Below are 17,332 nucleotides of genomic sequence, written 5' to 3' on the forward strand. Positions count from 1 at the left end.
CAGGCTGATTGCTGTCATCCCTGCAGCAAGGTAATGCAGGAAGCAAAGGTGATGACAAGGCCACTTCAGCACTTGGAGAACAGAGCCTCTGAGAGCAGGTAGAAATCCAGGGAGAGAGGGGCCAGGAAACAGGCAGCCATCAGAGCAGGAAAGCAAGGTGGCATCTCCTTTTCCCCCACCTGCTGATCCTCCATCTGAATTTCTGCTTAGGACAGCATTGCTGGAGGGCACAAAGTCACTCATGATGTGCACTTTTCAGGTGGGTGGTGTGAGGCATGAAGCTTCCACTGATTTTTTGGGGCAGCCTGGCTGGAACTTCATGTGGAAGTGTCTTCCTCCCCTCACTAGGAGCCGGAAGGGCAGCGTTTGGATGCACAGCAGCGGCTGGCACAAGGGGCAAACTTCCTTGCAGAGGTACAGAAGGAGCAGGAGAAAAGGCTGCTTGAGATGAAGCAGGAAGTTGCCAGCATGCAAGCTGAACAAGAAGAGGTACGAAGCAGAGCCAGTCAAAAGGCAAAGGGTGAGAAAAGAGAGCTTGTGTGTTGTTTTGGACTCCTCTGCCCTCCTTATGGGCACTGTTTCTCTGGACACTGTCTGTCAGGGTGGCACTGTCTCTTAACTGGCCCTTGGGAAACAGTTCTGGAGAGACCTTGGTGCCAGGAGGGAAAGCACCGGTCAGGTGAGAGGCTACCAGACCACAGGTTTAAGGAAAGTTGGGATGGTGTTTCAGGCCCAAATGGAATGGGAAAGCCAGAGCTATGTCTCAGAAGGGGGGAGGTCCCACAGGAAGCCCCCTGCAGAGGTAGGCTAGAGCTGTGGGAGCGGGCTGGCTGTCAGGCTGCTGAGGAGGTGCCTGAAGCTGCTGAGTACGTCCTGTGCATTCTTTGTCTGATTGAGTAGTGCATGGTGTGTGTGCCTCAGCATGAGCTGTAGCACATGTATCTCCTCTCTTTGGTGTTGGGAGAGACATTTTGGACTCCCTTTAGAAGCCATTGTGGTGCTTGGATGCAGGCAGGGAGCACTTGGGGCGTTCCTTTTGCCTTTGAGGAAAAAGCTGGGAATGGGTGGGCTTTGCCTGAGCTTCCCTGTGCAGTGAAGACATAAGCAGAGACTGTTGTGCGAGCAGCAGACGGCTGCGGCCTAGCCAATGACTCAGTGATGGTGTGTGTGCTAGTCTGGGCAAACTGATGAGGACAGTTGGCTTCCTGGATTCCCTTCAGACTCCTGACTTGTCAGCAGTCATTGGAGTCAAATATTTCAGAGAAATTGATTGGCTGTGGTGCTGGTTTAATCCTGGTGCTGTTTACTAAGACTGTTTGTTCTTCTCTTATTCCTTCTCCAGACCACATGGGCCCCTCGCCGTCTAAATCCCCACTCTAAGGGCTTTTCAAACAAAAACAAAGAAACGTGCAGCAAAGCAATCGAGGAAGCAGATGCGATGACAAGGACCTCTTCAGGATTGCTTTCTGCAATGGCAGCTTGGATCTGGACTCACAATAATAATCCTATACACACTCAAGTTGGAAGATTCCCTTCCTTGTCAGCCAGGGCATAAGGCTCTACATTCCCTTGAGAACTGGCCATTCTTTCTTAAAAATGGAAAGTCCCCCCAAAGGGCATCCTTGTGTGGCTTGGAATTGGGCACAATCTCCATCCCTTATCAGCTCCAACATATACTGCCTTTGGAATGCTGCTCATTGGCCAGTTTTTGCCCAGTCATGGACTTCTGGATGAGGAAGAAAGTGCAATTGCATTTCCATTGAAAACCCAGTGAAGAGCAGGGCAGCCTGAGGAGACAGTCTGAAAGTTCCCCTCATTTGTCTCACGACCATCTCAAGGACAGGCATCGGGACCCTGAGGAGCCTGATGGGAATTCTGGTCTGCTGGTGGTGGATGAATGCCAAACATCCTGAGGCCCCCGAGCAGAGCTCTGGCCTGCCAAGAGATTGTTCGCAGCTGTGTCTACTGTGACTGCTCCTAGCAGGGCCTGCCAGGGGGAGAGGCGCCCCATATGCTTGAACCTGCTTGGTGACAATAGCCCAGGAATCTTCCCACCTCTTGGCATGGTTGGACTTTTCTGGGGTCACCTTTGGTGGTCCAAAGAAGACCCTCATCTGCTTTTCAGCCACCGTGGCGGACCGACTGAGATGGAAGAAGCCTCTCTCTCAAGGACTGAGACATGAGAGCCCTATACGGAGAAGCTCCCCCCTCCCAAGGACTGAGACTGAAACCCCTAACACGGGGCAGGTGTGTGGGGGAGCCGACCAGACCAAAGGGACATATTTGCCTGCAAGTGTGGCCATTGGAGCAAGAAGACGATGGTCCTTGCCTACTGCTTAGAACATGGACTACCTTTTAAATCTATTCTTAATTGTTTCTTTTTCCCCCTCAACGATTTCAATAGACTTACTTCAAGATCTGTTTGCCTCCCTCAGCAATATATATATCATAGAACCTTGAGTTAACCTTTGAGATCTCCCCTGGGGAAGGGGCTATAAGCAAGCCTGTTAGCTAAAGGTGTGAGAAGAAAGCTGAGCAGCAAGAAGAAACGGGCAAGGAGCTCTCTCCAAGGCTGTAAGCAAGGAGACCAGGAGAAGTGAGGAATGGAAGAAAGATAAGAAGAGAACTCTGCAGCTGGACAAAGTATTTTTAGAAAGTTAGTTGAAGTCATTGTAACTTTTTAAAGAATAGTGTTATGTTGATTTATTGTGGCCAATAGTTAGGGTAAAAGAAGTCTTAAGAGTTAGAAAGTGTATAAAAGGTCAGCCATGTTCGATAATAAAGAGTTGTCATCTGAGACTGCTTGTGGTCTCTTCTTTGCGTGGGGACTGCCTCGACAGAGACACTCCCCAAAGTGACTAGGCAAACTCCTTTGGCTGGACTACGAGGACTTTGTCTTTCTATGTTTGCTAGCTATAACCCCTCTCTGTTTCTCTCTCCCCATTTCTCTTTCCTCTCCCTAAATCCGTCTATCGCATTTGCTGTGCTCATTCAATAAAGGTGCATTTCTTTTGAATAATACTGAAATCCTCAGTGTGTTGTGTTTTGCACTCCAAGATCTTTAAAACGAACCATCATGACTCCCCTCTCATATGAATGGATCTTGCCACAGCCAAAACATCCTGTGCAGATGCAGGCTTTCAGCTGTGCACATCGATGCTTTTGGTTCCTGCTCTATGTAGCTGGAACATCTCCACCGTGACACCTCCTGCCTCCCACGTGGCCATGGCTAATAGGTACGAGGCTCTGCAAGTGCAACGAAGAAGGTGGGCATGTCTGCTGGCAGTACAGGAGAGCAAAGAGGAAAGCACCTGGCAGGATCCCGGCCAGCAAGGCAAAGCACCTGATGTACCTGCTCTTTGTCATCAGATAAGGACTGGTGGGTGATGCAATGCTTGGGGTTGTCTGGGGCCCATCAGTCATGAAAAGTCTCTGTGCTTGAGTGGCTTTGTCCCTCTTCCTGTGTCTTGTGTTGCCCCTGTGCTCCGCCGTATTTGCCCAGGGCTGTGTAGCTGTGTGGCACAGCTAAAGTGCAGGAGAGCTTCATTCGTCTGCCCTTTGAGGTAGCTGCTCACAGCAGCCTTTTCAATCTGCAAGCTCCATCTGGAGAGTAAATTCCCTCCGTGTTTGGTCCCGGAGGCCAGGGCCTGTCATCTGCAGTCCCAGGTGGCACTGAGGGCTGCCCAGTGCCTCAGGCTGGTGTGACCCCAGCACAAACAAGAGGAGACCGTGGCAGGTGCTTGTTTCCAAAGTCACATTCTTCAGGGGCAATGTGCCGTGTGTGTCCTTTGTCCTGGCCAGCCCCAGACCTGGGGATCCGATGCAGGCACTGCTGCTGCCGCTGAAGTCAGCAAGGATTTGGTGGTTGGTTTCCATCCCAGCAGCAGAACTGGTCACTTATGAAGCCGGGTGCTGATGGTGCCCTGAAGATCTCTGGGCTGCACAGCTGTGAGGGAACTGCCCCTTGTTGTAATTCATCATCAGGGAAAGTTGTGCCGGCCAGGTTTGAGTCAACAGAGCAAGCAGGGACTGAGTGAGTCTCTTCTATCTGTGTCTGCTGAGAGCGGTGACCTTTGAGATTAAGTGCACAAAGTCAGTTGCTTGTGGTCCCTCTGTGAATCTCCATGTTTGGTAATGCTGCTTCTTTGGTAAATCTGCCTGTAGCACAGCAGCAGGGGAAAAAAGCCTCTGCACTCTGCAGATGTGATAGGCTGCCATTGATCCACAGAAAATCTGCATTTTGTCTTTATGAGAAACAGAAGAACTGGTTTAGCAGTGAGAGAAGGTGGAATGATTCTTCTGATCTTTCGTACAGTCTCGTATAGCAGATCTCTGTGGGTCAAAGCTGTGCAAACGGGGCAACGCCCGGCACCATAGCCAGGTGGGGCCATGAGATGCAGGGACTGACCGGGAGCCTGGCCCTGGGTGGGCTCACCGGCAAAGTTTGGGCAGGCTGTGTCTTGGAGGTAGGTGCCACAGGCAAATCCATCAGTTTTCCTGTCCAGCGGCCAGGTCATGGAGGATGTTCTCTGGTTTGATGTTCCAGTGCAGGACCCAACAGCTGCTGCAGTGATGCACGGCCTCAGCACCTGGAGGAACAGCCCCTGCACCACCTCCACTGACATGGAGCCCCCATGGCAGATTGAAATCAAAGAGGTCCTGCGACGGCTCAGGGCACTCCATCACTAACAAGAAGTTGTTAGGGAGCTCACACCAATCCGAGAGCTGAACAACACCATGGAACGCAGTGGACACCTTGTCCAGAACCACCATCTCCCTGGATACGTGGGTTCCGTCGGGACACAAGAAAATCACAATGCCATCAGTGTGGCTGATGCTGTGCCATTGGTCTGGAACCCCACACCCAGCCCAGGATGCTCTGAGCCCTCCACTCTGCTCACGCCCGCTCTCCCTCCAGGCGTCCTGGCGGCTTCCACTCTGCCGGGCCTCAGCTTACCCGGCCCATCATGTGCCAGTTTCTGCCGCTAGTCCCTGTCACTCACCAGCTCGCCGTAATGACGGATGCGATCCCGCGGAACACCTTTGATGGCCAGCTGCGAGCCAAGGGGAGCAGAGGGCTGAGCTAAGATACCACCCTGCCGAGCCCCATCCTCTCCCTCCTCCGCCCTCCACTTACACCGTCCTCCGCCAGCCCCTCCGTGGTGTTACATTTTAGTTCAATGTTACACTCTGTCTCACCCCTCGAAAATGTCCGGTATATTCTAAGCCTGCAATCCCTCCCTTGAAGTATCATGCATCTGTAATCCCATTGGCCGAAGTTTTATTCCGCTCCCCCTTTGAATCTCCCTGTTAAGACATGCGAGGCAGGGGAGACACGGCCTTGGCCCTTTTTCTCCTTAGGCTCTCCCTCTCTCGCCCTCGCTTCCCCTTCCCTCCTTCTCTCTCAGAAACCATGCTGCTTCCGGGGGTGGCACCCCCAATAAACGCTCATCTCATAAGCACCCTCAGAAGCCGTGTGGAGTCTCTATGCCTGCCTGCGGCTACCAGCGAACATACAGCTTAGGGGGCACCCCGGGGACTCCGCAGGGATCCTCAAACCAACCGCAACACCCCTCCTCCCACCGGGGCCACGTCCGCCGCCACGTCCCCGAGTAGACACTGCCATTCGAAGGCACAGCGCACCAGCAGCGAACCCGGAGGAATCGCTCTTGCAGGGACTCCTGCGCTTTCCCTGCGGGCAAGACGCGGCTGTCAGCCTTCGGGCCAGGGCCGGGAACAGTCCCCGACCTCCCCACTACAGCCCCCCAAGGGCCCCGGGCAGGGCATCCCCTTTGGAACGGGGCACCTGCGGCTCGGGCGTGCGGCTGCTCTGTGGAGTGGCAGAGCTCGGGCCGGGGAAAGCACTGCCGACTCTGCTATGGACTCACTTCATCATTTGAGCAATACTGCGGCAGCCCGCAGATCATGAAACAAAAAGGGAAAAATCACCCACTTGCAAGAATGCCCAGAGCATGCAGTGAAAAGAGGAAAAAAATGGACCCTTGCACAAATCCCAGACTTAGATGCAACTCAAATGGAAAAATAAGGACGCTTGCATGACTGTGCAGACTATGCAAAAAATGAGAATGAAAAAACACTTGCATGAGTTCTTGGATTGTACAGCAAAACATGGGGAAAAAAAGAGATACTTGCAGCAATCTACACACTGTACAAGAGGATGGAAGTAAAAGGCACACCTGCATGTGTTTGCAGACTCTACAACTGCAGAGAACAAAGAAAGGATGCCTGCACACACCATGCTGTGCGAGAGACATCCCCTTTTTGGCTGAAGCTGGTGGCAGGAGCTTTACCAAACATTTGGCATCTCCATGCCATTTTTGCTTCAATATGCCGCCCCAACAAAAAAACTTCTACATACCCATCGGACCACCAACCACTCTGCAGGATGACAGCAACACATAAGCCCTGCCAACTGCTCAATGGATTCACTCCATCATTTGATCAGTGCTGCTCATGTCTGCAGGCCAGGAAACAAAAATGGAACAAAAACCCACTTGCACAAATCCCCCAGCTATGCAAGGAAAAGGTGAAAAAGGGCACACCCGCAGCAATTGGCCAACTGTAGAAGAAGAAGGCAAAAATAAAAGACACCTGAACATGTCTGCAAACCCTACAATTGCAGAGGCAAAAACCACAGATGCCTGCATTTGGCCACAGACTTTACAACATCAGGTGACAAAAAGGACTCCTTTGACAGGGCACACACTGCCCCAAAGCAGTGCTAAGCCCGCTTACAGTGCATAACCCATAGCTCAGAGGATCCAAGAGTAACACAGAACAGGCACCAAGCCCACACACCCTCTACTTTGGCCACCAAGGCTTCTGACTAAAACTAGTTCCCTACATTGCAATGCCTGTCATTCCTGCCCATTCCCTACATGGCTAACGTCAACCAGCACATCGTAGGATTCACCCAAAGAAGAACTATTTTTTAGTGAGGAAAAAATGACAACTAACAAACCACCCATATGTGTTTGCATGACACTGGAGCGGCGTTTGTGTTGTCAATATGGCAGGGACACGTCCTGTGCACGGGGCAGTGCCCATGTCCTGTGCATGGCAGGGGGTGCCCTTGGAGCAGCCCTCACGGTGTGGGTGCCGCCATGGGCGCGTTTACCCGTTCTCTCCACTTCCACCAGCTCCCAAGTCAGCCCTTCTCCTGAAAAATTCTCTATCCAACATTCAGCTCCTGGTGCCTTTGCAAAATCCCACTCCCAGGTGGGAAACCTGCAATTCAGATTCCTCCTTGGATGTGGGTTCGAAATCTCTGTCATGCCCAGTTTGGGTATGTGCTGCACAGTACTGCATTTTTCAGTCATTTGCTGCACTCCCACTTCTGGCCTGCAGGAGCTGAGAAAATTGATCCTGGTTTTCCTCAGCTAACTCAGGCTTTTCTTTCCTGGGCCACATAGCCCACTGAAACGAAAATCCCACGTCCTCTGCGGACAATTGCAAGCACCAAAAGGGGCAAAGAAGACAAAGGGCAGGTTCCCTGGAATTTCCTCTGTCGTTTTGTTCTAGACCTCCTCAGAACATGCCTCAGGTGCCAGCCTGACGGGCAACAGGAGAAGGCCGCAGGTCAAGAACAGGAGTTCAGCCAATGGCTACAGGAAGCAGAGGAATTTGCAAGGCAGCTGAGTGCGGCAGATGGCGGAGGCTTGCCAAGCTGCCTGCTCTTGTCTTGCTGCTGAAACCCTGAACTGCACTGCTCTTGGGAACAACCCTTGGGTCTAAATCCCACTGGAATCAGCATTTCTTACAGGGATTGGCATTTGCTGAGGAAGGCCTTACACTGCAGCTAACTTGGGCCATGTGTTAGAAAGGAGGAAGCTAAGTGAGTCTCTGGCATTTCCTAGCAGGAACAAAGCCCTAAGACAGGAAGCAGCATTCTCAGGCTGCTCAAATGGGATAATCCCAACAAGATGAAGACACCTGGGTAAAGGGGTGAATACGATGGTGAGCTACGCTGGCCTGCAATAGCAAGGTCCTGGACATGAAGGGAAAGGGCACAGAGTGTCCTCGTGTCCTGTTTCTGCACCTTTCTGGGAACCAGACGAATCCTGCCTCGGCCTGTGAGGAATTCAGCCTGAGAACTAATAGTTCCTTTCGGCTTTAGCTTTTGTCTTTCTTTTCTTTTTGGACAGCAGCGCTTTGTAACATCAGCTGAGCCTGCCCTCAGGCTGCCTGACTGGACCCCGTCAGCAAAGGAAGTGCAGGAAGCCTGGAGAGGAGGCACCTGTGCTTGAGGAGGCTTTGTGCCCTGCCAGCTCAGCACAGGACTGGCAAACAAAACACGGAAATGCTGCACTCCATGGGAAGGTTCCCTTGCCGGTCAGCCCGCGCTTAAGCTGTGCTTTGCCCTGGCGCTGTCCATGGCCCTGGCGCTGTGCCTTGCGGCCGCACAGTCCCGTCTGTGGCTTCGCGCGGCTTCGCAGCTGCCCGAGGCTCTCCCCCCTCACAGAGGGGCCCCGCCCCGCCCCGGGCGCCCCCTGGCGGCTGCCCCGCCCCGCCCTTCCCGCGCAGGGGCGCTCCCTGCCCATGGCGCCGCCCAGCGGCAGCCGCCCCTCACTGCAGGCACGGAGGAGGGCTCGGGCCCTGCTGCTCGGCCTGGCCCTTGGCTCCCTTCTTTTCCAAGAGACAAGAAGGCTTGAAAGGAAGCCTTTTCCAGCTGTGTCCCTCTGCTTTACTTTGTGGGCATCGCCAGTGTCCTCTGAAGCAGGCCGTAGTGCGCCTCCACAGTGCTGGTGCAGGAAAAGGCCCCTTCCTTCTCCCACCAGCTGTCATTACTGCCTCAAAAGCATTTTCCAGCTCTGGAAGGAGAAACAGCCTGCAGCACAGTAGTGCCATCCCTGCCCAGCCGGGGCTCTCTGGCAGAGCAGCAGCAGCAGCAGCAGCAGCAGCAGCAGCAGTAGGGCTTGCCTTGGCATCACCTGGGAAGCCGGAAGCCTCTGTAAATCAGCAGGTTCCCAGGCTGCACCAGCTCCTGATGCTGGGTGAATCCTGCTAGCTCTGACCATTTCCAAAAGGTTATAAAGGCAGCAGTGTAGACGTGCATGCAGATCAACCAGCATCCAATAAATGGGTATTACTATGAGGGTTTATGTGGCATTATTAGGGCTGTCATGCTGATAGTGCCTCCTTGAGAGCTTGTGTGCAATGCCATTGCTGGGCCAGCTTCCTCCCCAAGCTGTCATCCCCAGCCTCATTCTCTGGCTGTGCTTGCATCTGAAAGCACAGTTGCCCAAGTTCCTGAGTTCCAGCTCTCAAGCTGGAGCAGCAACCTGTGCTGTGTCACACGAATGAATGGTCTGTCTCCACTTCACTCTGCTGGCAGAAAGCACTTTCCTAAGACGTAGGCAGTAGAAAGTAGAGGAAAAACTTGGTTGGAAACTCTTGGGGTGGGGGCAGTCTGCTAGAGCTTTCTGTTGCTTTCCTTTGAGGAAACAGCAGTGTTTTGTGAATGGTGGGCAGAAAACGGTATGTGTGGTTCTGGGGACTGATTTGTAAGCAGTGACTGCTTGAATCTCCTCCCTGATGTCTAGTCTAGAGGAAATTGAGGTCACAAATCAACATTTTAAAGCGTTGGGATTATGACACCAGAAAGGCACAAATGTGCTGTCTGTAGATGCAAAGGCGTCTCTCATCCAATCACACATTTCTTGAGAATTGTCCTGACTTTCAGTTTGACACACAGAGGGAATTTGCATCAGGACAATACCCAGACTCCCACATGTCACACGTGGAGTCTGACCAGCTGCTCTCTCCACTACACTTGCTGGGCTCATGCCAGTGGTGGTCCTGGGGCTGGGAAACACCTGGACTTCTGTAGAGCCCTTCCAAAATGCTAATGTGGCTGCAAGAGCAGGCAAACAGCAAAAGCCCAGATCCTTCTGCATTCTTTTTAGTTTTTAACTGAGAAAAAAACCACAGGTGGTTTTCCAGGCACTTGCTATGAATGCTCAAGAAAGTATTTTTGGACGGGAGAAAAAAACCTGGTTTCAAGAGCAGAGGAGAGGAGGGGGAACAAAGCTTTTGAACTTTGAAAGGCTTGTGGTTGCTCTGTTATCCTGCGCCTGCCTTCCTTAGCTCTGCCCACCAGCTGAGCTCTTTTGTCTCTGCCTCATAACTCCCTTTTAGGTGGGACTTGCCCCTTTTGGTGCACTGGTTTCCTCTCCCCACCAGCTTCTATGTTGTCCCACACTGGGGTTTAACGTTCTTTTCCTTCTTTCTGTGGGTCCATTAGAGTCAGATCCCTGTGACTGCCAGATGCAGACTCCAGGGAAGCTTCCAGACGTGAGGCAGAGCCCCCAAAGGCTTCTTGGAGGTGCCGTAATTGAGCAGCAGCAGTGTGCTGTGTGTGCAGCAGGTTGGTTACTTGGCTTTTTCTCCCCACTTAGGTGTCATTCTTCCTCCAGGGAGCCCTACAGTTTGCTGGTTGATGTTAGCCATGCAGCACATGGGTGGGAATGGCAGGCATTCCAGTGGAGGGAACTCTCTGGGATATTAGTAAAGCACGATTTCATCCACAGAATTTAAGCAAGTGTTCTTGGTTTTAGTCAGAGGCGCTGCTGGCCAAAAGGGCGCGTTGCCTTTGCTTTCCTCACATCCTGGCTCTTTGTCAGTGTTCAGCTTGGCGTACAGGGTGTATGGGCTTGGTGCCTGCTTTGTGTTACTCTTGGATCCTTTCAGCTGTGAGCTATGGACTGCAAGGGGCTTTTGTGCTGCTTTGGGTCAGAGGAGAACTTTCTGGGCTTTTCTTTTGTGTTGACTGTGGAGAAGGTTTGGTTGCTATGCATGAATTCACAGACCAACCCAGAGCAGCTGCTATTGTGATGTCAGCAGAGGGCTGCCACGTCACAGCCTTGTCAGCAGGAGGTTTTCCTGGTGCCCACAAGGCCTCAGCATCCAGAGCAGCTCTTGGCGTGCTCGATGCAGGAGGATCACCTCGACTGAGCTGTTCTCAGTTTACAGCGGGTGTCCTTCTGTTTCTGTCTTTTCTTGCACAGTCCGTGGACTCGTGCGAGTGTGCTCTTTTTCCCCTTTTTCCTTGCACGGTCTCTGGACTTGTGCAAGTGGGGTTTTTTTCCATTTTTTTTCCCAGCCTACGGACTCGAGCAGCACTGCTCAAACGATGGAGCGAGTCCGTAGAGCATTCAGCAGCGCCTTTTCATTGGCGGCTTCTCGGAAAGCTTTTCGTCGTTTGACTGGTAAATAGAAGGTTTTTCCTTGGGGCAGCAAGTGGGAACAAAAATGGCATAAAGTTGCCATATGTTTGGTAAAGTTCCTGTCAACAGCTTCAACTTAAATGGGGGGTGTCTCTCGCCCAGCATGGTGTAGGAACTTCCAAAGTGCAGCTGGGAGAGCTTTGCAGGTGTCCTTCAAAAAACTGTGCGCTCCTCTGCAGAACTGAGGAAAAGCATCTTTTTTCTGCATTTCATCCTTAAAGGATGTGCCTGTCTAACAGGACCCCTTCTGTGTGCTACAAGAGCCATTGGCTTTGCGCTGAGGGGCAAACTGCCGAGCAGTTTGTGTGTGCTCCTGAAGCCTGGAGCTGGGCCTGTGCTGTGTCCCAACAAATCTGCAGGTGCCATAAGGAGTTTGCTGGAAGCTTTTGTTGGGAATTGTGTACAGCAACCCTACAGGACATGCTGCGTGCAATTTACAAAAAGCAAAAGCAAGTCCAGAGAGTCAGGAAAGAGAGGAGAAAAAAGCTGCTTTAGCTGTAGGCTGGACAATGCGCTCCCATGTATGCACTGACCTCTAAGAAACAATTGGCATAGCCACAACCTAGTTTCTAGTTCCTTAGTGGCAAAGCCAAGAAAAGGTAGACACAGCCTCTGTTGCTGCCTGCAGTCCTGCTTGTTGTGCTAAAGAAGTGTTGCTCCTGGAGGGATGTTGTGAAAGGAAAATGCTCTCTGCTTGCTTGGGCTTGTTCTGTGAGATTCCTCAGCACCAACAGTTTTCTAATAGTACCTGTTCATTTTCCCTTGCCCCCGGCAGATCGCCTTAGACGTGGAAGGAATCAAGGGCACGGTTCGGTGAGTGGGACGGGCACCCTTGACATTGCTGGTGTCTGAGGATTGTGCAGCAAACTGTGGGCTTGGCCTGTTGCACTAGAGTGCCAGCCTGGCAGGCCGAACCAAGTCCACGGCAACGTCTGCATGAACACCACCAAAAGGATTCCATCAGTTTCCTCCTTTTCTGCTGAAGAGCTTTACACTAATGAAGGTCAAGCTTTGCAGGCAGGAGGCTGCATGCTGATTGTAGCCAGGCTGAAATATCTCCTTCAGAAGCATGTGCAATCCTGTCTAAACATTAGTCTTATTAGCCCACTTGAATTGAGCTTTAATAACTGAGTATCTCAATTTTATCTAAATTCATGACTTCTGCTCAGGACAGCTGGGGATAGAGCTCAGGAGAAATCAGGTTCCAAATGACAGGTTACTCCCTGTCCCTCACACTGCTACCTGCCTGCAGGGCATAACAGCAGCAGCAGAACCTGCTCTGGCTCCCTCTCTTTCTCCAGAGGCTAAAGGGGAGGCAAAGGACAACAAACCTCCAGGTGTTGTCAGTCCAGGGCCTGAGCATCCTGCACCAATCAGTGGCAGCTTTGGTTGGTTCAGTGCAAAGCTCTGGTGCAGTGCAGGGCTGCAAGTTTCAGAGCAGGCAGCACTTGACCTTTGTGGCCGACGATGCTGTGGGCTGGAGTCCTGCCATGACCTAGCTCTTCAGCCCAGGCACTGAACACCCGTGGGGACTGGCATCTGAACTTTCACATGCAGGCATCATTGTCCTGGCATTCTCACAGGGACTGCGAACTTCCCTTGGTGTCAGATAAGCGGTAGCATGGTGTCCTTTAGTGGTACTGGTATGAAAGTCAGCTCCTCTGTGCACAGAGTCTGTGCAGGCTCCCTGCTGTCAGCAGAGAGAGAAGTCCCATGGCGCAGTTCAGAGCCTTGTGGGGTGTGGAGGAGCCACTGTTGCCTGCAGGGACCTGCCCCTCTCCACACCCTACCTAGGTAGCTACAGTCACTGCTTGGACTGCACCCTTCACTTTGACCTGAGCCAAGTTTGTTGAGAAGACTCCTGAGCAGCTCTGCATGGCAGAGACAAGGTCTGTCTGTGAAGGGCTGGAATGCAGTTCCTGTTGGCTGCTCTCTAAGGCCTGAAATCCTGAGGGGAAGCCACTTGACCAGAGCTGAGCAGGGAAATGTTCCCTGCTTCTCCTCAGACACTTGCAGAACAACTGCAGGCTTAGTTAGGACATAAACACCACATACATACCACATGAACAGCCCCGCACAACAGCTTTTGCCTTCAGGTCAGCTGTGGCTCTGCTTGCTGCTTCTGCCTGCTCTCAGGAGGCAACTTCCCAACTCCTTATTGCTTGTTTGTGCTTTTTCCCTGCCCATTCCTTGCAGGTCTCGCAAGGAGAGGTTCTTGCCACTCAGGACTCATTGGCCCAGGCAGGAACGGCTGAGCGGCAGGAGAGCACGGATAGAGTGCACGGCGCCCAGGAGTTCAGGTGTGTGTTAAGCTTTCTCGCTTTCTCTGAGCAGGGGTGGGCCTTGCTGGGCTCTAGGAGGCCCAGTGTCAAAGAACAGATTTGGCTTTCTAATCCTTTGTCTTGCTCAGCACTGACGGGGGAAGGCAGCCCAGGGCAGGTCTGGCTGCCCAGCCACCTAGAGCATAGCTGCCTCCTGGGACTCTCTTCTTCAACCTTGACAAAAAGAATTCCAAACTAGACCAGAGTAAAAGCAAGGGAGGTTCAGGTTGGGCTTAAGGACAGCAAAGCATTGAACTGCAAAGGCAATCAGGCAGAAAGAGATATCCTGCAGTTTCCACCTCTGGAAATTCAGAAGCCCCAGGTGGATAGAGCCTTGAGCAGCCTGTCCAGATGCTGACTCCAAGTGCTTGGAACTGAAGACTGGGCTAGAGGCTTCTTGGAGTCTCTGCCAGCCTAAACCATGCTTTGATAATTGGATTGGAAAGTTTTACTCACTTCCTCCCCAAGCTCTAGCTTGCAGACTCTTTCCTTGTTTCACTAGTGATTGCAAGAGGAAGGGGGAGAGTACTCCTCTGGACCTCCCAAGCTCGTCTTACCCAAAGAAAAACTTTTGCAAGTCCGGTATACTGTGTAATCAGAAAGGAGCAGGCAGGAAGCTCTGATGCTGAGAGTACCTGAGCTTTCTGGAAATGTCCTGTGGCTTCTGGAGGCTTGTTTGACTTCCTCAGTGGTGAATCTTTCACCCGCACGAACGACAAAGAGAGATACTGGTCTAGGGAGGGAATTGCAGCATTCTCTTGAGGTGGAAGTAGAGAGCTGTTGGAAGCCCCTGAGACTGCCTTATGTGGGACATGGTATGTAGTCCTGGTTTAGCAAGAAGACCGTGTTGCCATTAAAGGCTTGTTTGTGTGTCTGCTTGTCGTAGATGGAAGGAGTTGGCTGCATTTGAGAGAAAGCACCACTCCTCCCTAGAGAGGGCGTCTGCAGTGGCGGCACAGACAGAGGAGGTATGGCAGCCTCAGAAGGATCTGCTGAAGGAAGAGCTTCCTCTAGCAGTGCCAAAGGTATGCTCACCTTGTTCCTAGGCAGCACTTGTGGGGAGAGGGATTTGTCCTAGCAAGACCCCTCCCAAATGCTGCTTCTGGCAGCAAGCTAAGACCCAGACTCTGCTGCTGTTGTTGTTGTGATTCCTCTTGGAAAATGGTGCCTCCCCCCTTCCAGGTGTGCCGCCGACAGCGGCCTGCCCGCAGGGGTCTGGAGAAGCTGCTCCAGGAATTCTCTCGCCAAGGGCACACACTGTCCCAGGTGTGCAGAGAGAAGGCGGTGCTGGCGCAACAGAACGCTATCCTGGAAGGCCGACTGGCAGCCACGGAGCGGGACCTACGAGGCCTTTCAGAGCAGCTGGCAGAGGCCAGGTAAAGGCAGGGAGGAGATCCTGGGCGTGACATTATTGAAGGTCTGGAATTACAAAGGTGCTGCGTATCTTGTCAGGATTTACTTCCTGCTCTGTGCTCCCAAGATGTTTCTCAGACTGAGAAGCAAAGAGACATGAGTCAAAAGAAAAGGATCCTCTAGCCTGAATATTATTTTTCTGCCAGCTCAAGCCCGAAAAGCCCTTTTTAGGCACATGCTGGGGACCCTTTGCACATTCCTTTGATAAGCGCAAAGCAAGCCAACTTAGCACTGAATTGAGTACCAGGGAAAGCGTACAGATGTTTGCTGAAACCAGAAGTTTCCCTCTGGTTTTGCTTTCTCCTTGGGTGCATCTGACCATCAATCTTTCCTTGCCAAGTAGCTGGACATGGGATTTTCAAAATTCAAGGCTCTTCCATGTGAACTTTGTGAGTAGCTCGCTGATGCTTCAGATGAAGCTGGAGGGTCATGCTGAAAATCTTGAGACCCTTTAGAGCTCACTCTTGTGAAGTATGGTGCAGGACCTAGATCTGCTTAGAAACAGCAGCAGCAGCAGAAGGGAAAAGTCTTGTGACTTCTTGACAGTGTCTGGGGATTCTTGCTCCGCACTGATTCTTGCCCACTGTCCACCCACCTCTGTAACCAGTCAAGGTCCCTTTGGCTGTTGCTTCTTTCTTTTTCAAGAGTGCCAAGATATTTGGGCACTGCTTGTTTAGTTAGTCAAAAATAAAGGAAGTGAGTGGTCTTGGTTATCAAATTCCAGTCATTGGAATGGCAGGAAATGGTCCATCACCCTGAGACAGTTCTTCAGATAAAAACCTACTTCTGCTCTCCTACTCATGGTGTTGGAAGCTGGAGGTTTCACTGTATCGTTTGGTGAATGCTTTTAGTCCCTTTTACTCAGAGAGTGCCTGGCGAACAAAGAAACGATACGTACACTAGGAATGGCATGAAACATGGACGAGTCAGCCAGGAGAGCCCTGTTCTGTCCCCTGCAGAGTGACTTGGGAGTGCTGATGAGCTCAGGGCAGTGAGCAGAGGCTGGGCTTTTGCTCCTTTGCAGATACTTGGTGGGCGCACGCGTGTGTGATAGGTCGGGCAACAGCAATTTGAGCTCTGGCTGCTGAGATCAAACTCAGCTGGGCTAGGCCATGAGGAAAGGCTGCCCAGTCACCTGGAGGACCTTGCTTTGCTATGTAAAGTGGTAAAATAGTCCTGCTCTATCTGAGTTTCCATGCAAGCCGTTATCCATACTAAGGTTTTGGGATCTTAAAGTACTTCTTACTGGAGAATCTGCCCCTGTGTGCCAGGAACAATTGCTCTTCATGTTCACAACTTGTAGGTCAGAGAAGGAGAGCCTGCAAAGCAGCCTGCTGGAGGCTCAGCAGCACATATCGGAGCTGGAGATCGCCAGGAGCCGTGTGCAAGCCCAAGTGCACGCAGCCACGCAGGCCAAGGAGGCGATACTCGGTGAGAGCCTCGTGCGCTTGGTTTCTGCTGGTGGCCCTGCCCTGTGCAGTTGCTCCCAAGCCAGCTCGGTCCGCAGGGCTTCTGAGGAATGAAGCAGCTGAGGGCCAGTCCCTCCTTCCTTGAAACTGAAAGGGCTTAAAGTCAGCAGATCCCTTGGCTTGGATAGTCTCTGATTCTGGCCGTGTGTCATGTTTGCAGAGGATGTGAGGGGCCTTCGTCGTGAGCTGCTAGCTGTAAGATCTCTCAGCCAGCAGCAATGCGAAGACATGGCTCAACAGCTCCGCTGGGCAGAGGAGCAGTGCAGGAAGGCTCTGAGACTCTGGCAATCTGCTCAGGAAGCAGAAAAAAGGCAGCTTGTGCAAAACCTGGTAAGAAGCAATACACAACTAAAGATTTCAGGCAAGTTTGTAAGGCTGGCTTAGCAGCAGAGCGGCCTGAGTATGTGACATGGCCTCAAGCATCAGCTGTGGGCTACGCTTTGCTGAGCCAGGCAGCAGGGGGCTTCAAGGGCACATACTCGACGGACTGGGAAGACCCAGAAGCCAATGCTGGGACAGTATATGCAGCCACAGGTTCAGGATGGGCATAAGCCGAGTTCCCCAGGAGGCTGGGTGGTCGCCACCCAACGCATGGCAGCAAAGGGGCAGGATCTTCCCCACAGCCTCGTGCCATGCCGCAGACGGCTGCTGACCTTGCTTCCAGCTGCAGTCCCAGCAAGTGGATTCCTTGCTTTCTGTCCTTCCATGGTGGAAAGAGGCCTTCCCTTTGAGCTTGAAGCAGATGCAACAGGCCCCATGGTTCTGGTATTTCAGCTGGTGGCCTGTCTTGTGACTGGGTCATCGAGGTGCTGGCCATGTCCTAGTCCTGCAGTCCATCTGCAGCTCTTCCATGATCAAATGGCAGGGGCACTTGGAGAACAGA

Source organism: Haemorhous mexicanus, chromosome Z (genome assembly GCF_027477595.1).
Source record: "Haemorhous mexicanus isolate bHaeMex1 chromosome Z, bHaeMex1.pri, whole genome shotgun sequence".
In the NCBI taxonomy this organism is placed as follows: domain Eukaryota; kingdom Metazoa; phylum Chordata; class Aves; order Passeriformes; family Fringillidae; genus Haemorhous; species Haemorhous mexicanus.